This window comes from Trichosurus vulpecula, chromosome 2, assembly GCF_011100635.1.
Source record: "Trichosurus vulpecula isolate mTriVul1 chromosome 2, mTriVul1.pri, whole genome shotgun sequence".
Taxonomy (NCBI): domain Eukaryota; kingdom Metazoa; phylum Chordata; class Mammalia; order Diprotodontia; family Phalangeridae; genus Trichosurus; species Trichosurus vulpecula.
The window spans coordinates 186,464,279-186,487,467 of NC_050574.1; the positions used below are offsets into that span (position 1 = coordinate 186,464,279).

Genomic DNA, 23,189 nt, shown 5'->3' on the forward strand with positions numbered 1-23,189 from the left:
GGGGGTGGTAGGCCAAATAAGTTTGGGAACCTCTGAACTAGATGAATGAACTTGGACAAATCATGTCACCTATCTGAATCTCAATTCTTTAAATGTGGATTGGGTTCTAGGACACCTTTAGAGCCTTATCTAGAAGGCATGGCTTTCTGTCCTCAGCTGGCTTTTGTTTCTTCTTCAACTTTATCTCTTTCATTGCGGAAGTCTTATTCATAGTGTTTTTCATTTTCTACTGCCTCTACCTAATTTCCTCCTCCTCTTACTTCTCCTTCTCTTTGTCCTCCTTTCTCTTCATTTTCCTTCTCCTCTTCCTCCTTTTCCTTCTTCTCCCCCTCCTTTTTCTGCTCTTTCTTCTCCTTCTCCTCTTCCTTCTTCTCCTTCTCCTTTTCTTGCTCTTCCTCTTCATCTTTCTTCTCCTTTTCTTTCTCCTTTTTGTGCTCTTTCTTTTGTTCCTCTTCCTCTTTCTCTTCCTTGTCCTCTTTTCTCCTCCTTTTCCTCTTCCTTTTTTCCTTTTCCTTTTTCTCCTCATTCTCCTCTTTCTGCTTCTGTATTTTTCTTCCTCAACATATTTCTTTTTTGTGTCTTTTTCCTCCTCCTCCTCTTGCTTTTCTTCCTCCTTCTCTTTGTCCTCTTTCTTCTTCAGAGTTTAGCACAGATCTTGACTATTTTGTGGAGAATAGCCTTTAGACCAGTTTGACAGGAATGGGTAAAGGGGAGTAACATGAAATGGTTTAATACAATTAGAAGTCTAGATTGGGGGTGAGAAGAGCTAGATTGGAATCCCATCTCTGTCACTTACTACCAGTGTTACATTAAGCAAATCACTTTATCAGTTTGTGCCTTACTTTCCAAATCTGTAAAATGAGGATGTTTGACTGGGTAACCTTCTAAGGTGCCTTCTAACTCTAAATATATAATCATGTGATAAGAGTAAAAACAATGGTGGCAGCCAAATCATCATGGAGTCATGGAATTTGAGAGCTGAAAGAGACAGCAGTGGCCACCTACTCCTACCCATACATGAAAGGATTCAGGGCTATGACATATCCAAGAAATAGACATCCAGCCTCCAGCTGAAGACCGCCAAGAATGGGACACTCACCACCTCTCAAGGCTTCCCCTTTTCGCTTTTGGACAATGCTATTTGTTAGGAAAATTTTCTTCATACTGAGCCTCAATTATACTCTTTGAAACAACCACCCATTGCTCCTGATGTCTGCCTCTGAGGCCAGACAGAGCTAATTTATTCTCTTCTACATGTGACGACAGATCTTCACATACTTGAAGTTTGCTATCATGGTACACTTAAGTCTTCCTTTAAAAAAAAAAGTTAGCTTCCAGAGAAGGCTCTCATGCTGCCATTGCAGCCATGTCTCTTGTAATCCCGGAGAAGTTCCAGCACATTTTGAGAGTGCTCAACACCAGCATTGATGGATGGTGGAAAGTAGCTTTTGCCATCACAGCCATCAAGGGTGTGGGTTGAAGATATGCTCATGTAGTACTGAGGAAAACAGACCTTGACCTCACCAAGAGGGCTGATGAGCTCACTGAAGATGAGGTGGAGCATGTGATCACCATCATGCAGAATCCCCAGAAATACAAGATTCCAGAATGGTTCCTTAACAGGCAGAAGGATGTAAAGGATGGAAAATATAGCCAGGTTCTGGCCAATGGTCTGGAGCTGCATGAAGATCTGGAGTGACTGAAGAAGATTCGGTCACACTATGGGCTTCAGCACTTCTGGGGTCTCCGGGTTTGAGACCAGCACACCAAGACTACAGGCTGCAGGGGTTGCACTGTGGGTGTGTCCAAGAAGAAGTAAACAACTTCACTGGCCTTGTCTATTAATAAATAGTTTATAACAAAGAAAAAGGTAAACATCACCAGCTCCTTCTACTGATCTTCATATGACATGGACTTGAGGACCTTCACCATCATGATTGCCTTCCTCTGGATTCTCTCTAGGGTATGCTCTATTAATGTCATTTTAAACTGTGGTGCCCAAAACTGCACAAAATACTGTAGGTGAAATTTGATAAAGGTGGAGAAATACTCTCAACCCCTGCAGTCCCTTCCTCTGATTGGCTAAGTCCTCCCCAAACCCTCCATTTTATTTTTTTAATTTCACATTTCACATTTTATTTATTTCCAATTGCACATAAGAACAATTTTAACTTTCTTTATTTTCAAGTTTTGAGTTCCAAATTCTCTCCCTCCCTTCCTGCCCTCCCCTCCAAATTGAGGAGGCAAGCAATTTGACATAGGTTATAAATGTGTAGTTATGCAAAACACATTTCCATGTAAGTCATTCTGTGAAAGAAAATACAGACAAATAAACCCAAGAAAAATAAAGTAAAGAAAAAGTATCTTTGATCTGCATTCAGACTCCATCAGTTCTCTCTCTGGGGATGAATAACATTTTTTTTGTCATAAGTCCTTCAGAATTGTCTTGGATCCTTGTATTGCTGAGAATGGCTAAGTTATTCACAGTTGGTCATCATACAATATGACTTGCTGTATACCCTATTCTCCTGCTTCTGCTCATTTCATTTTGCATCTGCCTTCATGGCTGTTGGAACAAATTGTTCTCATCCACCCATTCCATAGGGGGACGTCTTCACATGCATGGAGTATACCTCCTCCTAACTCACCCACAGGTTTGAGACCTGTTGGTTACCCTCAACCTGGTTCAACCCATCTGCTGAGATGATTTATCAGGGTGTGGCTGCTGTGGGGTCAGGAAGAGTCAGCCACAACTGAGAAATCTGAACAATGTGCAGGCACTGCTCTAAGCACTAGCTACACAAAGAAAGGCAAAAGACAGTCCCTGCCCTCAAGGAGTTTACAATCTAATGGGGGAAGGCAACATCCAAGAGTAAACAGAAAGGGGGCGGGTAGGTAAAGAAATTACCTGGAGAGGAACTGTGATAGAGAAGCAGAGGAGTGTGGCTGGGCAGGAAATGAAAAGATGGTTGACCTGGTCTCCCTCCTAAAATGGAAGTTCTAAGAAGAGAGTTCTCTATCCTACAATCAGAGGGAGGGAAGAGCCCCAGGAGCACAGGATACGGATGAAGTGTGACTTTCAGGGCTGATGTGATCTTGCAGATGAAGAGGAGTTTTTTCCCCTTTTCTTTCTTCTCTCAAATATGAGAGTCTCAGTCTATCACATCCATCAACGTGTTGTTCCAGGAGACCTTCCAGAACACATAGGCCATAAAACAAACCCAAAGAAGAATTGTATTTACTTGCAGGACAAAGAAAACAAAATTCATGGCAGAGCTCATGGAAAATAATGAAACCTACCAATGAGCACCCCAGCCCAAGAGGCAGCATAGCTTCTGGGCGCCCCTCCAGTGTTTCCCTTTTTACTTCCTCAGTTCATTGTTGGTTCTTGTCTTCCATCTCCCCCAACAGGTAGCACTGGTGCTCTTTCCTGCCATTCCTCTGTAAGCAGTTTTTTGTAATATGTGTAGGTTCTCAAGAGTTGAGAAGTCTAGTCCTTAGCTAGAGAAAAAACAAAACACTTATTTTGGGGGGCTCCCATCTAAATGTGGCAGAGAGGAGTACTCCTGGTACTGGCTTCTATAGACCTCTGTTTGCTATTTCACAATGAGTTTTTCAAAATTCCACTTCACTTTGAGCCAGTATTTCCCTAATTTGGCAGGAAGTGTCCCAGAGGATAGAGGGAAGAAGTTATTCAAATTGTCTGGTGCTTCTTCCATTGTATCTAGGGTAAGGAGGATAAAAGGGCAGGCTGAATACTAGGAAATTTGAAGGAAAAGAGGAAAAATAGACCATGCAACATGTGAAGAGGATATGGTTCCAAATATCGCCTCTGGTTGCTACAGTATTGTATATCCCAAAAGTCCAGGGTAGCCTATGGGTAGTCAAGGTTTAGGGTTCTCAGGATGTGCTGGAACATCAACACAGATTTCTGAATCCTGTGGACAACCACATCTACATCTTCTTGTACTCTGAGGACGTAGGTCCTAGGAATGTGGAAGCAGCATGTCAAGATGGATATGGCTCATTCTTGGCTTACAAAGTCGGGGATTGATGGCCCTTAAGTTGAGAAATAGCCAGGGAAAGTCAGATGTCAGTTTTCTCTACCCCACTTTGTAAGGGGCCTTTTGGCAATGCAAATGTAATCAAGTTGGGAAAGAGATTTCTTCATTCTATTGGAAGAGTGGGATATGACGAAAAAAGAAGTAACGTGGAATTTTGAACAACTTAGACACACCTACTGTGGAATAGCTGACGGAGGTATATAGAAGATAGTCTAATTTCCATCCTGGAAAATGACTAAATCTGGAAGGGACCTTAGAGATAATCTAATCTCATGGTGTCATGGTGTCCAATCTGTTGGTCAGATGCATCATGACTGACTACAGGATATGACCTATCTGAGATAAATATCTTACATTTATTTAATATTTAGTCTGAATATACTTATATTAAATATATTGTCTCCCTGGATAGAATGTAGAGGACTGGGACACTTTTTTTTATCCCCAGTGCATAATGCCTGGCACATAGTAGGTGCTTCATAAATGCTTATTGATTAATTGAATCCTGGGCCATCTCCAATTGTCCTGATCCATATATAGCCACCGGACCCAGGCTCTGGAGGAGAAAGTGAGGCTGGTGACCTTGCACAGCCCTCCCTCACTCAAATCAAGGTCAACTGCAAGTCATGCCATCATCTCCCTGATGTTATGGTCCCCTTTGAGAACGAAGGACAAATATAACAACAAGTGATTAATTATGATTTTTAGAAAAAAATTATGAAAACTTTTTTTACTTTATTGGGCTCCCTATTACTTTCAGGATCAAACATAAAACCCCGTTTGGCTTTTAAAGCTCTTCATGGCCTGGTCCCTTCTATGTCTCCAGTCTTCTTACTCTTTACTCCCCTCTATGTATGCTGCCATCCTGTGACATTGGTCTTCTCACTGTTCTTTACACTCAATCTCCTGACTGCATTTTCCTTGGTCATCCCCCATGACTGGAATCCCCACCCCCACCCCAAGGCAACTGGGGTTAAGTGACTTGCCCAGGGTCACATAACTAGTAACTGTCAAGTGTCTGAAGCTGGATTTGAACTTAGGTCCTCCTGACTCCAGGTCTGGGGCTCTATCCACTGCTCCACCTAGCTGCCCCCCTGGAATTTTTTCCTTGTTCGATCTCCTCTCCTGGGTACCCTGACTTCCTTCAGGTCTCTGCCAAAATCCTACCTTCTGCAGGAAGCCTTTTCTGATTCCTCCTTAAAGCAAGTGCCCTCCTTCTGAGAATATCTCCCATTTTTCTTGCCTGCATCTTTTTCGTGCAAAGATGTTTGCATGTCAATCTCTCATTATCCCTCTCTCCTAGAGAATAGAGACTGGTCTAGTTTTTTGTTTGTTTTATTTTTACCTTTCTTTTTATCCCCAGCACTTAGCACACAGTTCCAGCACACAGTAGGCATTTGATAAATGCTTCTTGACTCGACCCATACACTAACTTTTTTTTGGGCGGGGGGGGGGGGCGAGGTTTTAAGGGTGAATAGGAGAAGGGTTCCAATTTGTAATTTTATTAGCTTAGGAAAGTCCCTGTGAAGATGCTCCCTCTATCAGTATAGATTGGCAACCATTCTGCAGCTTAAAGTCTTAGACTGTTTTCCCAGGGCAATCAGAAGCTTGCTGACTTGCCCTAGGTCTCACAGTCAAGATGTGTCAGAGGCCTAGCATAGTAGGCGGCCTTGGAGTCAGGAAAACCTAGGTTCTAGCCTTGTTGCTGAGCCATACAGAATGAATTACCCCTAACTACCTGACATGTCTGGCTATGTGGCAATATTTGGGTTGAGAAAGGAATTTATAATTTCATATCAGTTGATATGATATGTGTAATTAATATACTAATAATTTAGTTTTCTCGAGAGCTGACTGTCTGGCTTGGGAGTCAGAGTTCACAATGCAGCTTGAACCAATCAATTAAGCCTTGACAAGGCTCACAATCACTGGCATCCTTCTGCCTGAGTACCTGAAGTGAAGCAAATCAAAGACTGCAGAACCTGTTCCTGTCATGGAACTCTGGTCCTGTGTCCAGCTGAGTAACGACCCCCAAGGACTGAAGCAGTATTGCTCCCACAGGCCACCTTCCCTGCTCCTTCCCCAGTTGTGATTTAAGTATATAGCCTTCAGCTAGGAGAATATTTCTCACTCTAAAATTGATTAATTAAACCACTTGATTACTGGCACTCCCGTCCCTAGGCCTGCTTGGTGTGGCTCCGAGCATTCTCAGGTTAGAGACTGGCTCAGTAAAAATCCTGTTAACAGGGTCCATGGGGCTTTGTGAAAATACATTTTTTCATGAATCAGCTGAAATGGAAGCTGAGAGCCACCACTAGGGATGAAAACCTGAAGAAAGAATCACAATGTGCTGGGATGGAATACACTCTGTTATTCTAGAGATTAATTCATTCTGCCAAATATCAGTTTCTTCATTGTCTAAATCATTATTGACCAAAAACTAGTAATGAGGTCTGCAACTCTGTACTTTATATGAATAAAGTTGATTTTAGAAAAGTTTTTTTGTGTTAGCGATTTTTAAAAATCTATATGGTCTACACAGGTCAGCTAAGGGACACAGTGGATAGAGTGCTGGGCCTGCAGTCAGGAAGACTCATCTTCCTGAGCTCAAATTGGGCCCCAGATACTAACTGTATGACCCTGGGCAAGTCATTTAACCCCCTTTGCCTCAGTTTCCTCATCTATAAAATGAGCTGGAGAAGGAAATGGTGAACCACTCCAATTTCTTTGCCAAGAAATCCTCAGATAGGGCCATGAAGAGATGGACACAACCGAAATTGTCTACACATGTGGATCCCTTCTTTCCAATAAATACAGTATATGTTCTCCCGGGAATAGTCTCCAACATTTAATACTCTCCCAAAGTTAGCATGTGCTAAAGAAATATTTTTAAGAGTGAAGTCTCCAAATTTGAGCTCAATCCATGCAAATCCTAAATTATAGTTCTGGGCCATGGGTTACAAAGGTTAAGGTAGAAATTAAATAGGTAAATTTAACTCATTTTATTACCAGCTCTAGATAAGTGGTTAAATTGTTGTGATTAGGCCTGTTATGATATATTGATGAGGGTCTGGAAAATCTGCCCTACACAATAATTACATAAGCAGGTAAATAATGATATAAGCAGCATGGTGCGGTGGAGAGTCAGCAAGGCATGTGCTGTGGGCCAAGCCAGTGGTAGAGATGTGGAAGCTTCCTCTCATTTCCACTTGACCAACTGCAGCTGTTGTGAGCCAAGAAGCAATTGGGCAATTTAAGTTACCTTTGCCCCTGAGTGGGCTGATCCGGGATCCGGCTGTCGGCCTTTCAGGCAGGGAGAAATCAAGAACAGCTTTAGGACTTTGTTGGAAAAGCGCCTGAGACCCCTCAGGAATTTTCTTGCCAATGTTTTAGTTTCCTTGCCAATGGCTTTTACCTGGTTTTCTTTCCCAGACTTTTTTTTTAAACCACCTTTGGGATTGCTTTTCCCTAAGGGTTATCGGAAATGTGCTTATTAAAAGAATTAAATTATTTGTCTGAATCCTCAGGTTCTGAGTGATCTATTGCACCAGACTTGGAACAGCAAGGACAACTTGGGTTTAAACCTTGCCTCTGACGAATTCTGGATTTGAGACCGTGGGCAAATCACTTTACCTCTTACTGCTCTGGGCAATGTCACTAAAACCAGAAGTTTTACAATGATTCTCATCTTCAATGGCAGAGGAATTCCTATTCAAATGAGATCAGAGGGCTAGACAAAGTCATAACAACCCACATCTACATAGTACTTTAATATTAACAAAGCACTTTCTTCACAACAAACCTCTGAGGCAGGTGGAGCTATTGTTATGTTATATAGTATAGTGTATTACACATTACATAATTATTCTGTTATATATAACATAGATTACATAACATACAGTATGATATAACAAGATGATACTCTCTATATGTTATAGAGAGTATCATTTGCACCTTTCAGGAAACTAAGACTAAGAGGTTAATAGATTTTCCAAAGACCCCCCCAAGCCCCCTCCACTTAGTAAACCCCAAGAAATCTCTGAGAGGTTCAGTGACTTGCATACTGTGAGTAGCTAGTAAGTGATGATCTTGAACTTAACTAGGTCTTCTGAATCTTGAGTCCAAAATTCTTTCCTGTGCACTATCTCCCTCTCCCCTAATGAATAATTGCTTCCCACATTAACTCCCCTGTCTAACATCAATACTCATTCTGTTTAAGCATCCTTGTTTGTGCTCCACATCCTGCTTGGATCCTCGGTTCTATTTCCATACTTTTTCATACATCCAAATGGATATGACTTTCTGTGTTAGCAATTTAGGAAGTTTGTATAATTTTTTTAAGAGTTATTCTTCAATTCTAACAAGAACACAAGCCCGAGGAGAAAACAGTAATTTTTTTTTTTCATTTTAAACATTTCCTTTTGGAAATGATGACATTTTTCTCAGTGTCTAAGAATCATTTGTGCATCCAAAACTGCTTTCTCACCAATAAAAATGACTGTTTTTGCCCAACAGGAGGGAGTGCAGGAAAGACTGGGCTGGTTGAATGTAGAAAACCCAGTTAAAGCATGGAGGATGCTGGCTATGTATCTTGCTGCTGATTGTTTTAACTCGGGGCATTCTTCAGCAGGCCTCCTGACCAGCCTCCAAGCTGGGGAAGAAGGGACTATAGCTCCCAGGTAACCCACATGGCAAAGAACAGTCTGAGAATTCATTTGGGGAAGAGGGGGAGGGGGAAGAATTTATGAACTAGATCACTCTAAACCCAGGTCTCCTTACCACTGCTTCTGAAAATGAAGGCAGGGCAATATGGGGTAATCATCAGTCAGAAAATTCTGCTTTTAGCCATCCTCAAGGGGAGAGAGAGAGAGAGAGAGAGAGAGAGAGAGAGAGAGAGAGAGAGAGAGAGAGAGAGTTGTGATTTTCATCTTTCTATTGTTTTCTGTAGCAAAGCCAGCTTACACACTCTGTAATGTCTGCTCTGCATCCTCCCAGTAAGGCTAGCTCAAGATAGAACAGCTCCCAGCCTTACCCTCCGAGTGGAATTTTGCCTAAACATCTTTAGAGAGCTCTTCTTGCACTAAGAGTAATGTAGGCTAATTAGTGTGTTTGTCTTCAAAGGTCCCTAATCAGATCCATGGTAGTGGGTACACAAATGTTTGGGGAGGGGTCTGAGAGGAGCAGAGAAGAAGCGTGGAGTGTACAAATACTTCATAAATGCTCGTTGACTGACTGACAAAAGGCTTCCCAGGGTTCTGGCAAGGGAAGATGATATATTCCTTCCTGGTGTTTCTGACATCTGACTGAGGCTCCTGCAAGTCCTACCTTATTTGCGTTGCTCCTTCCATTGGGATGCTTTCCATCACTGTTGACTCAGCTGTTTTCTTCTGGATCACTCCTGTGCCTCATCCTAGTGGCTTAGAAACTGTAACTGTAGCTGAATGTTTCCTAGGTCCAGGGGTCCTTCACTCCAACAACTGATTGTTTAGCCATTCAGCATTTCCCCCTGCCTTTCGGGGTCCTTTCACAACACTCTATCTACCTATGTCACAGCTTAAGCCTTTGTGTACTGTTAGCATTTGCTTTGTCTTAATGGACAAACAATTGCTACAGTTCATCAGTTTCTCTCTTAAAGTGTGGTGCTCAGAACTGAAGATGTGATCTGATCAGTGAGAGAGAACTGCAAGAACAATTTAAATTTAAAAATTCTCTTCCCAGTAGCTCTAAGTAGTTATCAAGATAGGTTAGACCTTACCAGACCTAGCAATCAATCCATCAAGTACTTTCTATATGCTTATTATGTGCCAATCTCTGTGCTAGGTGCTGGGGATGAAAGTACAAAGAATGAAACAATCCCTACTTGTAAAGAACATATAAGGGGGAAGCTAAATGACTACTGCATATAAATATATGCAGCATAAAGTTAATAAATACAAACATAAACAAAATAAATACAAGGTAGTTTTAAAGGGATGTCAGTAGCAGTTGGAAGAATTAAGAAAGGCTACATGTATGAGATAATGCCTAAGTTACCTCTCTTTCTTCTTTAGGGCTGAAAATACTTTATTTATTAAATGATTTTAGATACACACATGTAAATGTATATATGTATGTGTGCATATGTATATATGTGTGTGTGCACGTGTATGTATACACACACATATGTATATATATATATATATATATATATATTTACATATACATATATATGTTTGTGTCTAATGGTAGCCATCTCTAGGGTGGGGGAAGGAAAGAAAAAAATGAAAGTTACATGATAACTTTATTATATATTTTAAAAGAACAGCAAGCTGTACATAATAAATTTGCAGTTTCATGTGCAATCATCTTTTAAAAAATTCTACTATGTTATGGAAATGCTTGTTTTATTTCATAAATCAAAAATAAAATAAATACATTAAAAACAAATTTAAATTAAATTTTAATTTATTTTCAGTTCTGAATTCTCTCCCTCCTCCCTCCTCTTCCTCTACTTATTGAGAAGACAAGAAAAACAAAACCTATTACACATATCTAAAGTTATGAAAACAAATTCCCACATTATCTCAATAAAGAAAGGAAGGAAGAAGAAAGGAAGGAAGAAAGAAAGAAAAAAATGAAAGGAAATTAAATATACTTCAATTTGTAGTCTGAATCCATGAGCTCTCTCTCTGGAGATGGATAACATGTTTCATGATGATTCTTTGGAATTAAGGTTGGTTACTGTGTTGATCAGGGTTACTGAGCTGTTTTCCTTACATTTACGTGCCTTCAACATTTCCCTTTTACTGTTTAAACTGTTCTTTCAGTTCTACTCAGTTGATTTTTTTTATCAGTTCATATGTCTTCCCAGGTTTTTCAGAAATCATCCCTTCATCATTACTTGCAATATAATAGTATTCCATCACATTCATATACCATAACTTGTCCAGCCATTCCCCAATTGGTGGGCATCCTCTCAGTTTCAATTCTTGGCCACCCCAAAAAAAGAACTGCTATAAATATTTTGCACATATAGGTCCTTTTCCTTTTCCTTTGACCCCTTTGGGGTACGGACCTAGAAGTGATCAAAGGGTAAAGACAGTTTTATACATTTGGGGGCATAGTTCCAAATTGCTCTTCAGAATGGTTGGATTAGTTTATAGTTCCCCCAACAGTATATTAGTGTACCTACTTTCACACATCCCTTCCAACATTTGTAATTTTCCTTTTTTTGTTAACTTGGCCAATCTGATAGGTGTGAGATAGTATTTCAGAGTTGTTTCAATTTGTTTTTCTCTAATTGTTAGTGATTTAGAGTGGTTTTTATATATGACTATTGATAGCTTAGATTTCTTTTCCTGAATCCTGCCTTTTCTGATCCCTTGAACATTTATCAATTGGGGAATGGCTTTTATTCTTGTAAATTTGATTTAGTACTCTACTTATCTTAGAAACTAAGTAAGATTTAGTACTCTACTTATCTACCTTTAGACTCATGATGGAAAATGCCATCCACATCCAGAGAAAGAACTATGGAGTCTGAATGCAGAGCAAAGCAGACTATTTTCTTTTTGTTTGTTTGTTTTGTTTTTTCTTTCTCATGGTTTCTCCCATTTGTTATAATTCTTCTATACTACAACATGACTAATGTGAAAATATGTTTAGTAGGAATGTGTATGTAGAGCCTATATCAGATTGCAGGCCATCTTGTGGAGGGAGGGGGGAGAGAGGAAGAAGAATTTAAAGCTTGTAGAAGTAAATGTTGAAAACTAAAAATAAATAATTTAACACAAAAAAAACCTGAATGAGACCTTTATCAGAAAATTTTCCTGCAAAGATTTTCCTCCAGTTTCCTGCTTTTCTTTTAATTTTGGCTGTATTCATTTTGTTTATGAAAAAAAATTAATTTTATGTAATCAAAATTATTTTTTGCCTTCTGTGATCTTTTCTGTCTCTTGTTTGATCATGAGGTCTTCCCCTATCCATAGATCTGACAAGTAATTTCTTCCATGCTCCACTCATTTGCTTATGATGTCAACCTTTATTATGTCTAAATCATATACCCATTTTGAGCTGACCTTGGTATACCATGGGAGATGTTGTCTTGTACCTAGTTTCTACCAGCTGCTTTCTAGTCTTCCCAGCATTTTTGTTGAATAGTGAGTTCTTGACTTAGTAGCTGTGATCACTGGTTTATTAAACAGTTACCATGTCCATTTGCCTCTGTATATTGTTTAACTCATCTATTCCACTGATCAACTTCTCTATTTCTTCCCCAGTATCAAATTGTTCGATGATTACAGCTTTGTATAGTTTGAAATCTGATACTGCTAGGCCCATTTCCTTCTCATTTTTTTCCCATTGATTCCCTTGATATTCTTGACCTTTCATTCCTCCAGATGAATTTTGTTATTTTTTTCTAGATCTGTAAAGTAATTCTTCAGTATTTTGATTGGTATGGCACTGAATAATTAATTTAGGTAGTATTATAATTTTTATCATATTGGCTTACACTACTCATGAGCAATGAATATTTCTTCAATTATTCCATTCCTTCCTTTGGTTTCTGGTGGGTACAAAATGGAATGATGTGTTTCAAAGAGCAAATGAACTCAAGATGTGACTTAAGGTGACAAACGCTGAAAACATGAGCCTAAACATTACTGAAAAAAGATGGACTTCAATTAAAAAAGAGATGTTTGAAGCATTCTGAGAAAGAAAACCAGATCTGAATAAGCTATTTGATTTTTAAACATGTCAGACAACATACTAAAAGAGAAGTAAACAAATAAAACAACAAAGGACAAAAACAAGAAAACAGCAACAGAGAAACCATTATGAGATTTATTTCTTTTTTTATCTTACATTTTTAATTTATTTTTTATTTTAGTTTACAACACTCAGTTCCACAAGTTTTTGAGTTCCAAATTTTCTCTCCCTCCCTCTCCTCCCCCCTACCCCCCAAGATGGCATGTAATCCAATGTAGTTTCTACATATACCTTTGCATTGAACTTATTTACATAATAGTCAAGTTGTAAAAAGGAATTATAACCAATGGAATGAATGGTGAGAAATGAAACCAAAAAAGAAGGGGAAAAAAAAAGAGAGCAAATAGTTTGCCTCAATCTGCATTCAGACTCCATAATTCTTTCTCGGGATGTGCATAGCTTTGTGCATCATGAGTCTTTCGGAGCTGTCTTAGAACAATGCATTGATGAGAGGAGTCAATTCTATCAAAGTCAGTCCTTACGGATACCATGTGTCTGTAATTGTGTATAATGATCTCCTGGTTCTGCTCCACTCCCTCAGCATCATGTCATGTAGGTCTTTCCAAGTTATTATAAAGTCCATATCTTCCCCATTTGTTATAGCACAATAGTATTCCATTACATTCATATACTACAACTTGTTTAGCTATTTCCCAATTGATAGGCATCCCATTGATTTCCAATTCTTTGCCACCACAAAAAAGCTGCTTTAAATATTTTTGTACATACGGGTCCATTTCCCACTTGTGTGATCTCTTTGGGATACAGCCCTAGAAGTGGTATTGCTGGGTCAAAGGGTATGCACATTTTTATAGCCCTTTGGCCATACTTCCAAATTGCTCTCCAGAAAGGTTGGATCAGTTCACAACTCCACCAACAATGTAACAATGTTCCAATTTTCCCACATCCTTTCCAACATTTATGACTTTCCTGTTTTGTCGTGTTAGCCAATCTGACAGGAGAGATGTAGTACCTAAGTGTTGTTTTGATTTGCATTTCTCTAATCAATAGTGATTTAGAGCATTTTTTCATATGAGTATAGATATCTTTAATTTCTCCCTCTGAAAACTGCCTGTTCATATTCTTTGACCATTTCTCAATTGGGGAATGACTTGTATTCGTATTAATTTGACTCAGTTCCCTGTATATTTTAGAGATGAGACCTGTATCAGAGATACTGGTTGTAAAGATTCTTTCCCAATTTTCTGCTTTCCTCCTAATTTTTGCTGCATTGGCTTTGCTTGTACAAAAACTTTTCAATTTAACATAATAAAAATTATCCATTTTGCATTTTGTAACACTCTCTATCTCTTGTTTGATCATGGATTCTTCCCTTCTCCATAAATCTGACAGGTAAACTATTGCTTGCTCTTCCAAATTGCTTATAGTATCAGCCTTTTTCCTAAATCATGAATGCATTTTGACTTTATTTTGGTATAAGATGTAAGATATTAGCCTATGCTCAGTTTCTGCCATACTATTTTCCAGTTTTCTCAGCAGTTTTTGTGAAATAGTGAATTCTTAACCCACAAACTGGATTCTTTGGGTTTATTAAAGAGTAGTTTGCTGTAGTCGTTGACTACTATGTCTTGTGTACCTAACCTATTCCACTGACCCACCACTCTATTTCTTAGCCAGTACCAAGTAGTTTCGATGACTGCTGCTTTATAATACAGTTTAATATCTGGTATGGCTAGGCCACTTTCTCTAGCATTTCTTTTCATTAGTTGCCTTGATATTCTGGACCTTTTGTTCTTCCAAATGGACTTTATTATTATTTTATCCAACTCTGTTAAATAATTTTTTCGTAGTTTGATTGGTATGGCACTGAATAAATAAATTAATTTTGGTAAAATTGTCATTTTTATTATATTAGCTCTGCCTAATCATGAACAACTAATGTTTCTTCATTTATTTAGATCCGACTGTATTTGTGTGAAGAGTGTTTTGTAATTGTGTTCATACAGGTCCTGGGTTTGTCTTGGCAAGTAGACTCCCAAATATTTTATAGTGTTTACGGTAACTTTAAATGTAATTTCTCTTTCTGTCTCTTGCTGTTGGGCTTTGTAAGTAATACATAGGAATGCCGAGGATTTACGTAGGTTTATTTTATATCTTGCAACTTTGCTAAAGTTATTTATTATTTCAAGTAGTTTTTTACTTCTCTAAGTAAATCATTTCATCTGCAAAGAGTGATAACTTAGTTTCTTCTTTGCCTATTCTAATTACTTCAATTTCTTTTTTCTTCTCTTATTGCTACAGCTAACATTTCTAGTACAAAACTGAATAATAAGGGTGATAATGGACATCCTTGTTTCACCCCCAAGAGATTTATTTCTAAAAATATTCAAGGAGATAAGTAAAAGCAGAGGTCAGACAGAATTGATGGTAGAGAAACAGGGCTAAAAATTATTCATGGACTAAACCTTACAACATCCTGCTTACAGGTGAATGGATGATTTTGTAAGACTGCATTACAGAATGGGAGGGTACACAAAAGTGGAAAGTAGAGGAAGAATATAGAGGGCATGTACCCTAACCGATGCAAAGGTTGTCAATTAATGGAAAATAACTCTTATAGTCTTTGAGGAAGAAAAGGTACTACAAGAGAATAGGCAAGGAGACAAAGGAAGAGGTTGAAATGGTAAAAGAAAGGGGAAATCTTGTTTTAGTGATGGGAGTAGGTACCACCACTATTCCTATGGGAGAAGAGAGATAATCTAAAAAGGGAGAGAGAGACTTTTCATGGGTATAATCAGGTATTTGGAGCTTAGAGAAACAACTCATTCTAACTCAGGAGAAGGTGAATTAGAGCTCTCTGGGGTAATCAATACTCAGTAGAATGGGAATGCAAGGACCCAGAGAGAAGATTTCATGGTAAATGGGAAAAATGATTATGGGGAGGGCAAAGGTTAGTAATTAATGGGACACTCAAGGCCTCTGGAGAATTCCTAACTTAGAACAATGCTTCTATTACCTCTATCATCTGCAGGAATTTCTATTTCTAGGCATGAGGGACAGCAGAAAAAGAAAGTGAGGTAATATTTACAAGGCAATAACATGAAAATATTTTGGAAGGATGAACCCAAAATATGTACCTTAGAAGACTTAATTCTGTGAGGAATCCTGAGACAAAAGGCAAAAATAAATATGAGTCATGAATCAAAGAATAAAAGTCTGGAATCGACAGAAAGGGAAGATAAATAATGAAGAGAACGAAGGGAAGGAATCTTTTCTTTTTTCAGAAAAAGGCACAGAAAAGAGAAACTTAAAAAACTAACAAAGAAAACAAGTTGAAGGGGAGGAGAAGATGGGAGATTTACTTGACTACTTAAAGAAAAAAAGAGAGGAAGAATTAGATAACTAAATAAAAGGAAGAAATAAAAAAGAAACTAATAAGTTCAACAAAATCTCAAAATTAGGGAAAGGGTTAACAAATAAAAGCAGGAAAGCTTGAGCAGGAGGAAAAGAGAACTAATGGGAATGGGGCTGCCTTAAAGTAGATTAAGCTAAAATAACTAAAAACATGTAAAATACTGTCTTTTGGAAGAAGAGGGAAAATTCCTAATTTGAGGGAAAAAATTTGAGACAAATGGAGAAAAATATAAATCTAACTCTCAGAACTTTAAACACGAATGGATTAAACAATCCAATAAAATGAAAAAGAATGACAGATTGGATAAGAAAACAAAACCCCACAATCTCTTGTTTGTATACAAGACATACAGAAAATAAAAATGAAAGCTAGAACAAAATTTACTATGCACAGGTAAATCCCAAAAAGAAGTTGCAATCATGCTATCAGACAAAGCAAAAACTTTGACAATATAAAAATGGATAAATAAACTACATTGTGCTGGAAAAAAACAGAGACAAACCAATATAAATATTGAACTGATAAACTTTAAGTGCCTTAGCATCTAAATTCTTAAAGAAAAAATTTAAATGATTTAAGAATAAAGTCTGATACTATAAGCAATTTGGGAGAGCAAGGAATAGTTTACCTATCAGATTCATGGGAAAGGAAAGAATTCATGACACAAGAGAGAGAATATTACAAAATGCAAAATGGATAATTTTTATTATGTTAAATTGAAAAGTTTTTGTACAAGCAAAGCCAATGCAACAAAGATTAGGAGGGAAGCAGAAAATTGGGAAAGAATCTTTACAACCAGTGTCTCTGATACAGGCCTCATCTCTAAAATATACAGGGAACTGAGTCAAATTAATAGGAGTACAAGTCATTCCCCAATTGAGAAATGGTCAAAGAGTATGAACAGGCAGTTTTCAGAGGAAAAAACTAAAGATATATATACTCGTATGAAAAAATGCTCTAAATCACTATTGATTAGAGAAATGCAAATCAAAACAACACTTAGGTACTACATCTCTCCTGTCAGATTGGCTAACATGACAAAACAGGAAAGTCATAAATGTTGGAAAGGATGTGGGAAAATTGGAACATTGTTACATTGTTGGTGGAGTTGTGAACTGATCCAACCTTTCTGGAGAGCAATTTGGAAGTATGGCCAAAGGGCTATAAAAATGTGCATACCCTTTGACCCAGCAATACCACTTCTAGGGCTGTATCCCAAAGAGATCACACAAGTGGGAAATGGACCTGTATGTACAAAAATATTTAAAGCAGCTTTTTTGTGGTGGCAAAGAATTGGAAATCAATGGGATGCCTATCAATTGGGAAATAGCTAAACAAGTTGTAGTATATGAATGTAATGGAATACTATTGTGCTATAACAAATGGGGAAGATATGGACTTCATAATAACTTGGAAAGACCTACATGACATGATGCTGAGGGAGTGGAGCAGAACCAGGAGAACATTGTAGACAACCACAGATATATTGATTCTGTGATGACTAACTTTGATAAGCTTGGCTGTTCTCAGTAATACAAGGTTCAAAGACAACTCCAAAGGACTCATGAGGGAGAGAGCTATCTACATCCAAAGAAAGAACTGTGGAGTCTGAATGCAGATTGAGGCGAACCATTTGCTCTGGTTTTTTTTTTTTCCTCTCTTTTTTAGTTTGTTTCTTCTTTCTCATGATTCATTCCATTGGTAATAATTCTTCTTTACAACTTGACTATTGGTAAATAAGTTTAATGCAAAAGTATATGTAGAAGATATATTGGATTCCATACCATCTTAGGGGGGAAGGGGGGAAGGGAGGGAGGGGAAGAAAATCTGGAACTCAAAAACATGCAGAACTGGGTGTTGTAAACTAAAAATTAAAAATCTTAATTTAAAAAAAGTAAGTATAGGAGACCTGTTCTCAGCAAAAATGGCAATTCCATTATATAAACAGATCTTTGTCTTGGAAAAAAAGGAAGAAAAAAATTAACTGAACTACAAGAATACACAGACAACAATACAACAGTGGCAGGAGATTTCAATGTCCCTCTCTCAGGTTTGGATAAGTCTATCAGAAAAAAACAAAACAAAAAGGAGATACAAAATAGAACAAACTGCTGAAGAAACTGGAGCTAAAAGATTTATGGCATCTTTTAAATTTGTGTGCCAAAGAATAACTTATTTTTCAATAGCACATAGAACTTTTATAAAAATTGACCATGTATTAAGGCACAGATATATTGCAAACAAACATAAAAAGCCAGAAATAGTAAACACATCCTTTACAAGCCATAACACACGGAAAAAGATAGCAGTTTCAGGGGTATGAACAAAAAGAAACATACCCTTAACAATGAAACCCAAAATAACGATTGAGTCAAAGAAGAAATCAAAGAAACAACTAATAACCATGTGAAAGAAGATGATAATTATGAAACAACATACCAAAAATTTTCAAAGGCAGCTAAAGCAGTCCTCTGGGGGGAAATTATATCACTTACAAACATACACTAACAAAATAGAAAAAGAGAATTAATGAACTGAATATGCATTCTCAAAAATTACAAACCTAAAATAAGCATGAAAGATGTTAAAAATTAGAGAACTAGATAAACTAAAAACCAAGTCCCCTAAAAACCTATAGAAGTGAAAACTAAAATTAGAAGCTAGTTGTTTGAATAGACTAATAAAATGGATAAATCTTTAACCAATCTGATTAAAGAGAAGATCAAATCAATAAAATAGCAAGTAAACAAGTTAAAATCACAATGAAGGAAAAAAATTGTCAAGACCTGTTATGCACAGTTATATGCTAATAAAACTAAGAACATGAAAGAAATAAAGGGATACTTAAAAATTACAAAATATCGGGAGACCAAACAGAGATCTTAAATAATCCAATTTTAGAAAAAAAGAAATAGATTTATCTGTAAAGGACCTACCAAGGGTGGAGTGGGGGAGGGGAAAGGAACTCTTCTTATCCTAATATATTCGGGTGAGAATTTTATCAAGTTTTAGATAAGTATTAGTGCCAATACTACACAAAATATTCTCAATGATTAGGAGAGAAAGAACCCTACCAGATTTCTTTTAGAGACAAATAAAGTCCTAATTGTTAAACCAGAAAAAGATAAAGGAAAGAAGCTCTATAGACCAATATCATTAATCAATATTGATTCAAAAATTTAAAATGAAATCTAGTCAAAGAGATTACAGCTATTCATCATTTATTACAACCAAATTAGAATTATACAGAGATGGTTCAACATTAGGAAAATAATACCATTAATAATATTAAAAGCAAAAACATTCAAAACTACACAATTATCTCAGTTGATGTGGGCAAAGCAGTGTACCAATTTATGTTAAAAATCCCGCAAAGTGCAGGATGGACATAGATCGACCTTTTTTTAAAATACAAAATGTATCCAAACAAGCATTATATGCAATGGAGATATACCACTTTCCCCAATAAATACAAGAAAAAAGCAGGGATGGCCACTCTTCCCACTATTTTGTGATGTAGTTCTAAAAGTACTGGCAATAACAATAAGCCAAGAGAAAGAAATTAAAGACTTAAAGATCGTAAAGAAGATATAATACTATCTCTATCTGATGATGACATGGTGGTTTACATAGAAACTCCTAAGAAATCAGCACAGATATAAATTGAGACAATTCATAGCTTCAGTAAAGTTTCAGGATACAAAATAAATAAAATCAATAACATTTCTATAGAATAAAAAAATATGGGAGACAATAATGAAAAATGAAATTTCATTTCAAACAACTACAATATCCATAAAATATTTGAGAATCAATTTACCAAAGCACACAGAAGTCTTGCATAGATCAATCACAAAGTGCTGCTTAAAGAAATAAATAAGAATTTGAATAGCTGGAGGAATATTCAGGGCTCGTGGCTAGACTATGTCAATATAATAAAAATGACAATCTAGCAAAGTTAATTTATACTGTTAATGCAATCAAGTTACCAAAGGAATACTTTACAGAACTCAATTAGACAATATCAAAATTCATTTGGAAAAAAATCATTCTGGAATGTCAAGGGAGATAGTGGAAAGAGTTAAGATTGAAGGAAGGAATAGCACTTTCTGACCTAAAATTATTTTACAAAGTACCAGTCATCAAAACATTCTGGTATTGGTTAAAAAATAGAGAGGTAGATCAATGGAACAGACTAAACAAGGAGAATCAGAAAAAAATTGAATCCAATAAACCAAAAATATAAATTACATAGGAAAGAACAACCTATTTGATCAAAATTGTTGGGAGAACTGGAAAGTAGTCAGGTAGAAATTATACTTAAACCAACACCTTACACAATATTCGAAAATAGAAATGTGACCTTGATATTAAAGATTGTACTAAAAAGAAAAGAAGATAAGCAGATCACATAATTCTCACAGCTATGGGTAGGAAATGTGTTTGCAACTAAAAAAAGAGATAAAGATGATTACAAAAGATAAAATAGATAGCTTTGAAATTGAAATTGAAAAACTTCTGCATAAACAACATTAATGCACCTAGGATACAAAGAGAAAGGGTTGAATGGGGGAAAAAATCTTTGTCTCAAATTGCTCTTATAAGGGCTTAGTATATAATTACTGATATATAATTGGTAATTGGTACATAATTGTACACAAGGAACATATGTATATGTGCAAACACCCACGTTATATGTGTATGTATTATATGAGCATATTACACATATGACCAAAGCCATTCCCCAATAGATAGTCAAAGGATATGAACAGTTCTCAAAAGAAGAATTGAAAATTATTAACAACTATATGAAAGAATGTTCTACATCTCTAATAATAAAAGAAATGCAACTCAAAACAGCCCTGAAATTTCACTTCACATTCTACAAATTGGCAAAAGTAAAAAAAAAAAAAAGATGAGGAGGTTCACTCTTGGGGCTGGGGGTAGGGATGTAGTGAGATGATAGGCACACTGTCAGTGTTAGTGGATCTATGAATCGGTACAACTATTTTGGAAAGCAATTTGGAATTATGCAAATAAAATGACCAATATTTATATACCCTTTGATTCAGAGATTCCATTACTTGGCTTATATCCCAAGGTAGATAAGAAGAAAGTGCTCATACACAGTAAAATTTTTATAGCAATACTTTTTGAGATAACAAAGAGTTGGAAACAAAGTAAATCCTTATTGATTGGGGAATAGCTAAACAGATTGCAGCACACAAATGGAATGGGATATACAGTGTAAGAATGTGACGAGTACAGAGAAGTATGGAAAAATCTACACAAACTGATACAGAGTGAGGTAAGTAGAGGCAAGAAAACAATATACATAGTAACTACAACAACGTAAATGGAAAGAACAATAACTAAAATTCAAAAGTGAATGTTGTAAAATTACAAAGAACAAGTATAACTCAAAAGAAAAGATTTGAGAAGACACTCCCACCCTACTTCTTTGCAGAGGTGAAGTTCACAAGTGAGATATACTGCACATATTTTCAGACTTATGGTGTATTAATAATTATGCTTATTTTTCCCTCTTTTTGTCCTTTAAAAATATTTGTTATATGGGATAGCTCTCTGGAAAGAGGAGGGGAGTATACTGGTGAAAATTATGGTGGTATAAAAAAAATCAATTGAGAGCAATAAAAAATTATTTTGAAAAGTAGCAACAACAACAAAAAAGACCACTGTTATCTTTGGAGAGAGGGATTTCAGTTAGTGGTGAGATCAGAAGGCAAGTAGCAAAGGGTTGTGGAATCTGAGGCCACTTCTCAACGTGGCTCCTAACTGGGCTTATCTGCCCAACTCAAACCAGCTGACCCCTCTATCAGGGATCCCCATTCTCCCAGAAACACAGAAAACAACTCTCCTTCCCTTTGATAACAACAAAGATACTGACCCAGAGGGGAATTACATGCAATCCTACCTACACACAGACCTGACGGGACAGCCATTGACACTGTATGGTCTAAATTCCCTGGAGAAGCAGGTCCTACCTATACAATCCTTTGATCTACACATCCCCATGGTTATGTGTCTGCAACAACTTTTAAGCAAGAGTGGGAAGGGTCCATTATGAATCACTAGCACTGGAAAATTCCCAGTCCTGGTTTATATAATGTGAGCCTTTTTGCTTCTGGGTAAGGTTGCAACTAATCTGCAGGTATGGCTAGAGACGTAGCCTTTAGGGGCTATTGCCCCATGTGACCGAGCCCTACATCTCTGGAGCTTTTATATGGAGGAGCTGCAGACAGACATCAGCTATGAAGACCCTCTGTGGCTGACAACCTGTGTCAGGCATGTTTGAACTCTTCCCTCCATTGTTTTGGACACTATATTTCTATTAATGTAGAGTAAAATTGCTTTAGCTTTTTTTGTTTTGTTTTGTAATAACATCAGCATTGACTCATGTTGAGCCCCAGGTCAACTGAACCCGCTGTCTTTTTCACTCGAATAGTTATTTTGCCATGTCTCTCCGGTCCTGTTTTTCTACTGTTGATGTTTTAAGCCTAAGTGTGGAATTTTCCTTGTCCCTGTTATATTACATCTTGTTAGATTTCTCCAGCCTGCCAGGATCTTTTTGGATTCTGATTTTGTCATCCAGCACATTAATGTTTGCTCCCAGTTTTATCTCATCTGGAAAATGAATTAGCATACCACTTCTATCCTCATTCTACTGAACAATTCAACAAACATCTATTAAATGTCTGCTGTGTGAAAAGCACTATGTTATACTTCTTGGTCTCTTGAATTATGCATTAATTTAATATTAAAATCTAGGTTTTGAAAATTTATTAAAAACTAAATCTAAATTAGAAGTTTAAAACAAAGTAATATGCTAGGCTTTGGGGGAGATTTAAAAATAAGCAAGACATGATCCGTGCTCGCAAGAAGCTTAAAATCTAATAGTGGAGCAGGACATGTTCACATACAAAAATAATGTAATAAGTACAGTAGTCCCCTCAGCTGGTCCATCAGTGAAGCTCAAAAGG

The 23,189-nt window shown here is 37.1% G+C and overlaps 1 pseudogene; it reads left to right on the forward strand.

Moving 5' to 3' along the window:
- Positions 1–1,366: 1,366 nt before the first annotated feature.
- LOC118835941 lies at positions 1,367–1,845 on the forward strand (annotated as a pseudogene).
- Positions 1,846–23,189: the final 21,344 nt, after the last annotated feature.